Genomic DNA, 11,536 nt, shown 5'->3' with positions numbered 1-11,536 from the left:
AATTTTTTTGATGAATTAAAAAGCATTCTGCTACTGCTTAACTTTGTATAGTTGCTGCCCATAGTTTCATTATTTTGAAATTGTGATTTTAGGTGAATTAAAGAAGCACTATCTACTGTATCATTATTGCATATAACTGCTGCCCATTATTACATAAATGTTGTCCATTATTTTCTAAACTTTGTAGTTAAGATTTGTAACGTTTTTTTTTTTTAAGAAAATCTAGCTGTTATCCATTGTGTTCTATGTATTGTAGTTGAGATTTGAAAGGGTTTTAAAGCACCTAGTTGTTGTTCACAGTTCCTACACTTTATAGTACTTATAATTGATCTTATAGTACTTATAATTGATCACATAGATTTCATTTCCTTTCATTTTTTTTATATATACTCATTTTTTTTTTATTTAAATAAATTGTTTAAATAGGAAGAAGGAGATCAGATGACTACTCTATTCGATATTATCGACATGAGTACTGTCTGATTTCAAGGCGGGATGTGGAAATATTATCATGTGTATTATGATATCAGATGATTACTTTAGCATCATCTGATTTCATCCCCATATTGGGGTGGTGTGTGATTGGGAATAGAAGTGTTTGCTATTGTTTACTTTTACTTTATTAGGCTATCCAGCGGTTGGTCTGGACTAATTAATATTGTTTACTTTTTTTTTATGATTGCTATTCTATTGAAAAATTCTTCTTCGCTTGATTTATTTTTATAAGAATAGAATGGAATCTGCGATAGACTAACACAGTCTTATAGATTTTTGTTAAATTTCTTTAGGCATTAGAATCCTTCTCATTGCAAGGTTAATATTAGTGCTAGTTGGAGCCTTCTTTTAGGGAGACAAGCTATGTCCCAGCATTAATGCCAAACCCGTTTAGAGACAGGCTTTGTCTCATTAAAGCGCCTACCCTTTTAGGGAGACAAGCTATGTCTCACGAAAACATAATCGAACCCTTAGGAGACAGGCTTTGTCTCATTAGTTGAGTCGCACGTAGGAGGCTTGCTCAGCCTCATCGTTAGAAATTCCCTTCTTAGTTGAAGACAACTTAGTCTGGTAGTTATCCTACCCCTTTCATCATTGCAAGGGCAATGAAAGGGGCTATCTTGAGCCCTTCTTAGGAGACAGGCCTTGTCTCATTTATCTTTATTCGTCATACCCTTTAGGGAGACAAGCTATGTCTCGTGCAGAGATGTCCTCCCCTTTTAGGAGACAAGCTATGTCTCGTATAGAGATGTCCTATCCCTTTTTGAGGAGACAAGCTATGTCTCATGTAAGAAAATTCAATCCCTTTGGAGGCAGATTTTGTCTCATTGGTCATAGTTGTCCTCCATCTCTTTTAAGAGACATGCCTTGTCTCATTAGCACATCCTTCTTAGAATTCCTAATTTCAGTGTCAGTCTTTACTATAGGAATCCGTCCTTAGTCTACCCAGTCTTATCCTCTTGCTAAACCTCCTCTCTGTGTGATGTTTGGTTTTGGGAGAACACCTTACTCGGCTTGGCAGCATACCCCTATCCTTATGGGTATTGGGTTGCACATTTGTTGCACCCTAGGGCTAGGTAGCTATCCGGCCCAGCTGGGTGTTTTACCTTTGCCAAATATGCACAAGGTCTTTCTTTATTACTTGTTGAGCTTTATCTTAGTTTGATTAGTCCACTAGCACAGGAATCCGTCCTTAGTCTAGAGAGTCAATCCTCTTGTTCAGGAATCAAATTCTATCATCATAGGGGTTAGGATTTTATCCAACCTCTCATCGTATCATGTTTTTCTATCCGCTCTTGCAAGGTATAGGATGCTGTCCAACCCTTGCAGAGCTGTGTTTCTGTTCTTTTTCCCCGCAAAGCATAGGATGCTGTCCAACCTTTGCGGGATATCAGGAGTCTGTCCTCCCCTTATGATGATAGGATTTGTCCCCCTTGAGTCAAAAATACTTAAAAACAACAAAAACATTTCAAAAATACTTGAAAAATCAAAAACATATCAAAAACACTTGAAAATTCAAAAACATTTCAAAAATACTCAAAAACAACAAAAACATTTCAAAAATACTTAAAAAAATAAAAAACACTTGAAAAATCAAAAACATCTGAAAAATAAAAAATCATAAAAATCTTGAGTCATTAGGAGTGTAGTTAGGAAAATCTATTCCGAACTACGTTGGCTTGATCCTCTTCCACGAGGTACGTAGTGCAGCTTGGGATCCACATCCCAAGTCCAGCCAAACCTTTAAAAATAAACATTTCAAGTTCTCAAAAAAATACAAAAAAAATCTTTAAAAACCCTTTTCAAAAAATCTTCCCCTAGAGTTAGGACTCTGTCCTAGATATTTAGGGTGTTTTAGAGTTAGGAGTCGGTCTTGATTTGTATTGATGTGGTGTGTCCTGTCGTGTGAGTGTCCCTAGAGTTAGGAGGCCTCGAGTCGATCGGTTAGACACTTAGTCGAACCGATGGCTAGACTAGGAAGCATATAGTCAGCCCCTGGTTTTCTTTAGGTTGCACAGCCTAGATACACATAGGATGTAGGGCCCACCTGCATTAGCTTAAGGCTAAACAACCTGCATTAGTTAGGGCATATAGAGAGTCCTAAAAATCATAATTCACTTGAACTTAAGCAATTGTGGAAAAAGCTTTAAAAATCAGTCGAGTCTAGTGGAATCGAGTCTAGGATAGCGGTTCTAGATGGTTAGGCATCGTAGTTTAGAATAGGGCATCGAACTACGTTGACTCCGATTCTTCCCGAGGCTGGGATACGTAGAGCAGCTAAGATGGACGGCTATCTTGGTCCGAGTCAAGTCCTGCATTAGAGTTAGGATTTGTTTTTCCTGTTATATATATATAGTTTATTTGTATTATGTGTTTTGTTGTGTTTTCTTATTTTTATGTACAGATCCTATACCTTTGGTTGTAACATGCATGTGTTTGCACACCAGAACTTAGACACCAGTTAGGTTTGACATTCATAACCTAGCTACTTAGGCGACACTTTTATTTCTTTTATGTGTGTTTATTAATCATCTCCGAGACATGCATGATTAGATAGACGTCTACTCGGAGATATTCGTTCCCATTTCATATGACTTTCGCTCAAAACTCTTCAAGATTAATAAGTAAAGGACATAAGAGACCAGGTGCTTGCACTTGGGCGGATGAGGTGCTCTTTAGACCTTCCGAATTCGTAACCAGGCACGAACCCTATTTTATATCTCTGGTTATCCATTGCAACAGAGCATAGTATGGGATCCTTGGACCCTTTTCCTTGGATGGCGACTCTTATTTGTTTAAGGTACGCCTCGAATCTGGGCTAGTCCTTGAATCGAGAGGTATCTCACCTTTTATATCGCCACTCATACTGTGAGAGGCATTTCTTCTTTCGAGAGTTCCTTGGTAGAGCTCTCCATTCACGTGGATGATCCAGTGAGACTTCGTAGCGTGGGGCATGTCCCCCGCCGCTTCTCTTGGATCGGGGTCCACAGGCTGGCGACTCTGCTGGGGACTTCTTTCAAGATATTGCCTAACTCTGTTAAAATGCCATTTGTTATTAATTTTGAAGAATTTTGAGCTAAAATCATTATAAATGGGAATTTAATCGCTTAGAATCCAGGGGCACCAGATAGGTGTTTAAAACAAGGGATTCACACACTGCACAGCATACATCATTTTATTTTCTTTTCTTTTCTCTTTTATTGATTTTCTTATTATTAGCTCTATGGGATAGATATAATGCGTACCTCATGGGATATCACTATCCAGATGGTGATGTTGTATCTATTACCAAGCTATGCGCCAGTGCTGCAGTCGTAAACACTAGGCGTACTTGTGTTTACAGCAGCCGATGAGCAATGAAGCATACTATGTATAACACTAGGCGTACTTGTGTTATACATTTTTAAGTATGGATCATAAGCATAGTCACCGATATATTGAGTCCGGAGCTCTACTTTCATTTTACATATATTATGTATATGAATATATTTGCTAATTTAGTGGAACCCAATTAGGATTTGCATGTGCTTATATATATATATATTGCATTCATATAAGGACGAACATGTGTTGCTTATACATGTTGGAGCCTAGATTTAGGAGCCTTGTCCTATTCATTGATTATTGTAGCTCACCGTATATGGCTACAACGCAGTCCTAGTACACTCACATGTCTGTCTTGAGTCAAGTGTCTTGACTTTGTGGGATTATATTTATGGCTGGTGCCCCTGGTTAGGATATATATGTATATATCTATATATTGATTATCAGATTGAGGGCCTACTCTTTAGTAAGGTTTCCTTGTCTAATCTAATCAGTTGTGTCAGTCCGTTTTTCAGATCTAGACCCGACCAGTGGCTTTTACTTGCCCCTCTCATGGTCGTGGCCTCTCTGTTGTTCTATTTATTGAGATTATGTCCCTATATCTGTTGATTATAAGATCAGGACCTACTTTCTAGTAGAGATTTCTGGCTTGGATCAATCAGTCATGTCTATGCATCTCTCAGATCTAAACCTAGCTAGTGGTTTCTACTTGTCACCCTCATAGCTACGGTTTATTCTTTGACTCGGTGATCATAAAATTCATTTGTTTTTATCCCTCAGATTGAAGCTTCATTTATCCATTCTTTAGTTGTGTCATATTTTATTCAGATTGTTTTCTTCTTTCGTCTTTAGATATGATCGACAGTTTGTCTGCTGTCTTTATGGTCATATTCTATTATTGATCTCTTTGATCGTTCAGTTTTGACATCCATCTTCCAGATTTAGATCCGGCCTATGATCTACTTTTGTCATTTTGTGACCGTGGTCTCGTTTCTGAGTTTCTGATCATCTTTGATCAGTAGTGGAACATTCGATGTCATCCATAATATCCTTCTTATGCTTGATCGTTAAGTTTATTTTTATTCTTTGTTTATTCGAAGTTATCTTCATTCCCTCATTATCCCGTCCTATCTTTGTGTCAGGTCTGATTATGGCAAACCTTTTGTTGGACAACTGGATAGCCGATACCATTAAAGCTCTTCCGCGTGAACAGTCACAGAGAAATATGGCTGATCATTTCATCAAATCGTTCACCTATTTGAACAGTCGAGATATAAATTGGAAGTTCCTCCAAGCAGCTGCTGGACTTTGGGATCCTGTTCTTCATGTCTTTCGATTTGGCCGTTTTGAACTTTGTCCCATATTTGAAGATTGGTGTACCATGCTAGAGCTCCCATCTGAGGGACTCTGGATCAAATCTTCAAGGATAGAATCTCCTCATGGTCTGTTTTGCAAACTGTTCAAAAATGAGACTGTGGATGCTCTGCCGTGTTTAACGGATACGTGCGTGAAAATTCAAGACCTTATTAAACTTTTTTCGAAAAACGTCGATCCTACTAACTCTCGTTTTCAGGATTGCCGACGTAATGCTTTGATTTTTATGGTCTTCGCACGTCATGTTCTTCGCAGAAATTCCCATGTTGCATCTTTGATACTGTTGGGAGTGGTAGATCAGATCAATGAGGGGAGGAATCCTATCCCTACCATGTTAGCAGAGACCTTCTTGGGACTAGATCTTATTGCTTCCCAAGAGATCAAGGACAATTTCTATGGATGTGTCAAGTTGTTGTATGTCTGGCTTAGTGAAAAACTTCAAATTCTTCAGCGACAAAGCCAAAATCCATATACCCTGAAGAATTTCCATACCTGGAAACCAATAGCCCATCAACCTCAGTCCATCGATGAATGGCACAATTGGTTGCAACATGTAGAGGAGAGTCAGTTTCGCTGGGTAAGTCATTCATGTTTCCATGTTTTTACTAGCACTTACCCGCATTCATTTGTTTACCTCATGGGTACCGAGAAATCTTCCTTTTATGCACCCATGCGAATTCTCCACCAGATTACGGGAATTCCGTGTCCTCCCGGAATCATAGTCCCTCCTCTTTGTGAAGATCTCACTCCTGACCTTATCCGATCCATTGTGGCTGCTTGGGGAAACAAAAATATAGAAAGGAGGTTAGGCTTATCTCGCAAATTCCGACGTGGAGAAATATCGGAAGAACCCGCAAGTCGGAGGGCTCGGATTGAGGAGCCTTGAAGATCCGTATCATGTTTTGTTATTCTGATTTCTGCATTTCCCATTTTTGTCAGTCTGTTTATCCAGTTGTGATTAGAGATTAATATTTTTCATCCGTTGTAATCACAATTTGAATTTTATTAATGAAAGTGTGTTTTTGCCTCTTTTGTCATTGTTTGATCAAAATAGTTTATCTCGATTGTCAAAATTTTAATCTAGTGTTTATACTTCCATTTCAGGGATTCTTGATTGAGCAACCATTGCTCCTAAGAAAATCCTTGTTTCAAAATCAACCTGGTCCCGTCAGTCCGCTGATTCCAGGCTGAGTCGTTTTTCTTCCTCACCAATTTCTTTTACCTCCCCTGCATTACCTTTCTCCAATCTCTAGGAAATCCCTTCGCCCGTCCAATTTCCTATCGCACAGATGGCCGACTCTGGAAGTGCTTTGGCCGAGATGAGTGAGATGATGAAGGCTATGCTCCAACAGATGAATAACATGAATGAAGAGATAGCACGTCTGAAAAATGACAGAGAGTCTACTTCCAGAGAGCATGTAGCTCAGCACCCATCAGTTATACCTCCTCCCCCCCCTGCAATGGCCAGGCCTGCGGTCTTGAACGTCGAAGACGATCTTGATAATGAGCAGTATGAAGAAGAGAATTGTCATCCTAATCTGGATAGAGCCAATGAGGGCAAAGCAATATCGGATAGGATGGATAGGCTGGCCCAAGAAATGGAAAACATAAAATTCCAAGGCCCGAAAAAGTTGAACATGGCAGATTTTATGTTATACCCAGGAGTCACACTGCCTCCTAGATTCAAGGTGCCGGACATGGATAAGTACGATGGGACAGGTTGTCCTAGAAGCCACTTAATGTCTGTCCTTCCGCTCCTTCAACAGCATGGTTTATCTCCAGATCAAGTTGCTCTTCTGTTCCCTAGATCCCTTGTTGGAGTGGCTAAGAAATGGTTCTTGAGCCTAAAGTCTGAAGAGATCCGAACCTTGGAAGACATTGCAAATAGGTTCGTCGAGCAGTTCTCCATGGAGGAGGGGATCGATGTGACCAAGAGAGATCTGAAGGCTTTGAAGCAGGGCCATAATGAAACCTTCACTTCCTTCATCCGTAGATGGAGAAGGAAAGCTGCCCAGATGACTCATCGGTTGTCAGATGAGGATCAGATCAAGATTGTGGTGAAAAATCTATCACCACAATATTACCACCATATGGCTATCCAATATTTCCTTGATTTTAACCATCTTATTAAGACTGGGACTCAGATAGAAGATGCATTGGCTAAAGGCCTGAGATCTAGAGTACCATCTGATGGCAGAGAAGGGAAGCGACCTGTGATGGCGCCGAAAGAGGTCCATAATGTCAATTATGTCAGGCCGCCCCCACCCAGAGTAGTTACTGAAGTAAGAAGGCCGACAATGGAGCAGAAGCCTCTTCGTCATTTCGATCCCCTTCCGTATTCTTTGTCCGTAGCTTTGAAGAAGCTATTGAAGGACAAGAAGATCAAGTTGCCTGACATTAAACCTCCTCCCAACCCGTTGCCAAGATCCTGGAGAGAAGATCAATTCTGTGATTACCACCGTAACACGGGCCATATCACTGATAGGTGTTTAGCTTTGAAACACCAAATTCAAAATATGATTGATAGGAAGGAGTTGTCAATTGAGTTACCAAATGTAACCAGAAACCCTCTTCCAACACATGCAATGCCGCCTCCACCTTCAGTCAATGTCATTTGCGCTGAAGAGTCTGTTATTGATCCTGCTTCCTTCATATGTGTTGTGGAATCCGAAGAACCCTATGTTTGGAAATTTGAAGAAGAAGATCAGTGTTCAGAATCTGAAAAACCCTATGTCTTATCCTGGAATGACCCTGATGTGGCTGGGCCATCAAACCAATCCTACATTCTCCAGTGTGAGGATGAAAAGAAAGAAAGCGAATCTCTGTATGTCTTAAGGGTGAGTGATGATGAGGAAGAAGAGATGCAAACCCCATACATCCTTAAGATAGATGATGAAGATTTGTTGCTATTGAACGATCAGTGCGATGAACTCCGCCACGTCACACGTGGTGGACGAGTCTTCAAACCAGCTGAGCTTAGAGTTGAAAATCCCGCTGAAGTTGCAAGAGGAGTTGATAGTCAGAGGCAGAAACAGAGGCTTGAGGAAGAAGAAGATAACTTGTTGAATCAGCTCAAGAAGACACAAGCTAATGTGTCCATTTGGGGTTTATTGATGGCATCGCCGAAGCACAGACAGGTTGTACTTCATGAGTTGAACTCGTCCCAAGTATCTGTTGAGATTACTCCAGACGAGCTGGTCGGTTTGGTGGCCATGACCAAGGCTTCAAAAGCCTTATCTTTCTCCGATGAGGACTTGCCTTCAGAAGGAAAGGATCATACTCGTCCTCTCAAGATTACCCTGCTTTGCAATCAGAAGAAAGTATCAGAAGTACTGGTAGACAATGGATCAGCTTTGAACGTGTGTCCTTTGAGCACTGCCACTACTCTGGGGTTTGGGCCTGAAGATTTTATTCCGTCTGAGCAGGGTATACTAGCATATGATGGTACCCGAAGGGATGTGATTGGAACGTTGGCTACTGAGATTGTCATTGGAGGAGAAACCTTTGACATTGAATTTCAGGTGTTAGATATCAAGACTTCTTTTTGTCTGTTGCTTGGTCGACCTTGGCTGCACAAGGTTGGAGTTATCCCTTCCACGCTTCATCAAAAATTAAAGTTCATTCGAAACAATCGGGTGATCACAGTCAAGGGAGATCTTGAGCCAGAAGTCGGACAAATATCTCAAGAGCTTGTTACTGAAAACACAAGAGATATCAGTCTGACAGGATTTTCAGTAGAAGTTTCGGCTATCACCATGAAAGAGGCTATGAGTGAAGAAATTATGTTTCTCTCTAGCACTAATACTCGGGTAGTCAAGATGATGCGCCGATTTGGGTATCTCCCAGGGGCAGGTTTGGGAAAGAATATGCAGGGTCCGACTGAGCGGCCCGAGTTGAAAACATCTGATGGGTTGTTTGGGTTGGGATACAAGCCGACCCGCAAGGAGGTGCAGGAAATGAGAGCCTACATGTTTAAATGGGCAGAATGTCGCCGTAGAGGCTTAGAGTTTCCAATGGGACCTTTCAGCAAAGTCATGAATGGTAGATTCCGAAAAGAGGGAGCTGATTGCCCTTATTATGGTTTCTCAGAGCCATGGTATGATGAGAATGGGACCAAGCTGCCGGGTCTTGAGATTTTCTTTGCAGATGAGCTGCCAATAGAATTTTACAGTAAGCAGATTACAGAGGCAGTAGTGACAGAGGAACCAGACTCAGACTGGGTTGAAAATTTTGAGCCAGAATTCCTAGATTCTTTGTTTCAGACCGAGGCACCAGTCATAGCTATGATTGGAAGAGACGCACCTTTCGTGAACCCAGAGGACTATATCACCCCAGCCGAGGGACCTTTGGATAACTGGACCTCACAGGTTATACCCCATGTAGTCCTTCAGTATATTCCAGTCCCTTCAAAAGAGTCAGTTGTTTCAAAGTATGTGTCAGTTTCTGAGTCCGTTCTAGAGTCTGTCATTTCTAACTTTTCTTTTGATGCAGGTACTGTAGAGGTCGTGTCTACCTCTGGACTGGGTGACGAGTCTGTTCTTGATGGTGTCGAGTCCAATTCTGAGGACGTATTCATTGATTCTTCGTCTGTGCATATTTCTGGTTGTGTCGATACTGATGTCGACTTATTTTTTCATTTTGTTTCAGAGTCTGTAACGCCTGATGTGGGCGAGTCATCTGATGTAATCATTAATTCTGATGAAATAAAAGACTCTTTTGCTTATATTCCTGTACTTGTCTCTTCTACTGATTCTGCTTCTAAACCTGATCAAGTAACTAATAATGATAATCAAGACTCCCCCTCTAATGAGGTAGCCGACGAAACTCCACTTGAAATCAAGCATATGATTCAACAAGAGGAGAGTCGCCGCGCTAAACCACTTGAAGAGGAAATTGAAACCGTAAATATAGGTGATGAAACCTTAATTCGGGAAATACGAATTGGCAAAATTTTATCTCCTGAGGAGCGTGAAGAATTAATCACCTTGCTAAAAGAGTTTAAGGAGGTTTTTGCTTGGTCTTACGACGACATGCCAGGATTGAGTGAGGACATTGTCCAACACAAATTACCTCTAATCCCTGGCATCAAGCCGAAGAAGCAAAAACTCCGAAAGCTTAAAACAGAATGGGAGTTGAAAGTTCATGACGAGGTTAAGAAACTACTCGAAGTGAAATTCATCGAAGTAGTTGAGTACCCTGAATGGCTTGCGAATATTGTACCGGTGCCCAAGAAAGACGGAAAAGTCAGAATGTGTGTCGATTTCAGAGATTTGAACAAGGCAAGTCCGAAGGATGATTTTCCGCTTCCGAACATTGATCTCCTGGTTGACAATACCGCTGGACATGCACTCTTATCCTTTATGGATGGATTCTCAGGGTATAACCAGATCAAAATGGCGCCTGAAGACATGATGAAGACGGCATTTATTACTCAGTGGGGGACGTATTGCTACAGAGTGATGCCATTTGGTCTCAAGAATGCTGGTGCCACCTATCAGAGAGCTGCGACTACTCTTCTTCATGACATGATTCATAAGGAGGTCGAGGTCTATGTAGATGACATGATTGTCAAAGGCAGGACTCGGCCAGAGCATACAGTCGCTCTGAGAAAGTTCTTTGAGCGAATCCGAAAGTTTCAGCTTCGCTTGAACCCTAATAAATGTGTATTTGGGGTCACGTCAGGGAAGTTGCTTGGATTCATGGTCAGTGAAAGAGGAATCGAAGTGGACCCTCAGAAGATCAAGGCTATCCAAGAAATGCAACCACCAAAAACAGAAAAGCAGATTCGTGGATTTCTTGGCAAAGTGCAATACTTGAGGAGATTCATATCTCATTTAACTATGACATGTGAACCCATCTTCAAGTTATTAAAAAAGAATTCCTCCAAGAAATGGAATGAAGAATGTCAGGAAGCGTTTGAAAAGGTCAAGCAGTGTTTGTCTTTGCCTCCTGTCTTATCCCCAGTCATTCCTGGTCAACCGTTGTTGATGTATTTGTCCATCACGGATACAGCAATGGGTTGTATGCTTGCTCAGCAGGAGGCAGGGTCTAAGAAAGAAAAGCCCATCTACTACATCAGTAAGAAAATGTTGGAATATGAAATCAAGTACACTGTCTTGGAAAAGACGTGTTTAGCATTGGTCTGGGCGACTCAAAGGCTTAGACATTATCTTCTGTCGAACAAGATATTTTTGCTCTCACAGATGGATCCGTTAAAGTATTTGTTCGAAAAACCCGCTCTTACTGGAAGAACGGCTAGATGGTTGCTATTGTTGTCTGAGTTTGACATCACTTATGTCACTCAGAAATCAATTAAGGGACGGGTCATCGCTGAGCAGTTGGC

This window comes from Tasmannia lanceolata, unplaced genomic scaffold (genome assembly GCF_043159265.1).
Source record: "Tasmannia lanceolata isolate RefF3 unplaced genomic scaffold, GAP_Taslan_0.1 ptg000003l, whole genome shotgun sequence".
NCBI lineage: Eukaryota > Viridiplantae > Streptophyta > Magnoliopsida > Canellales > Winteraceae > Tasmannia > Tasmannia lanceolata.
This window is presented reverse-complemented; position numbering follows the sequence as displayed.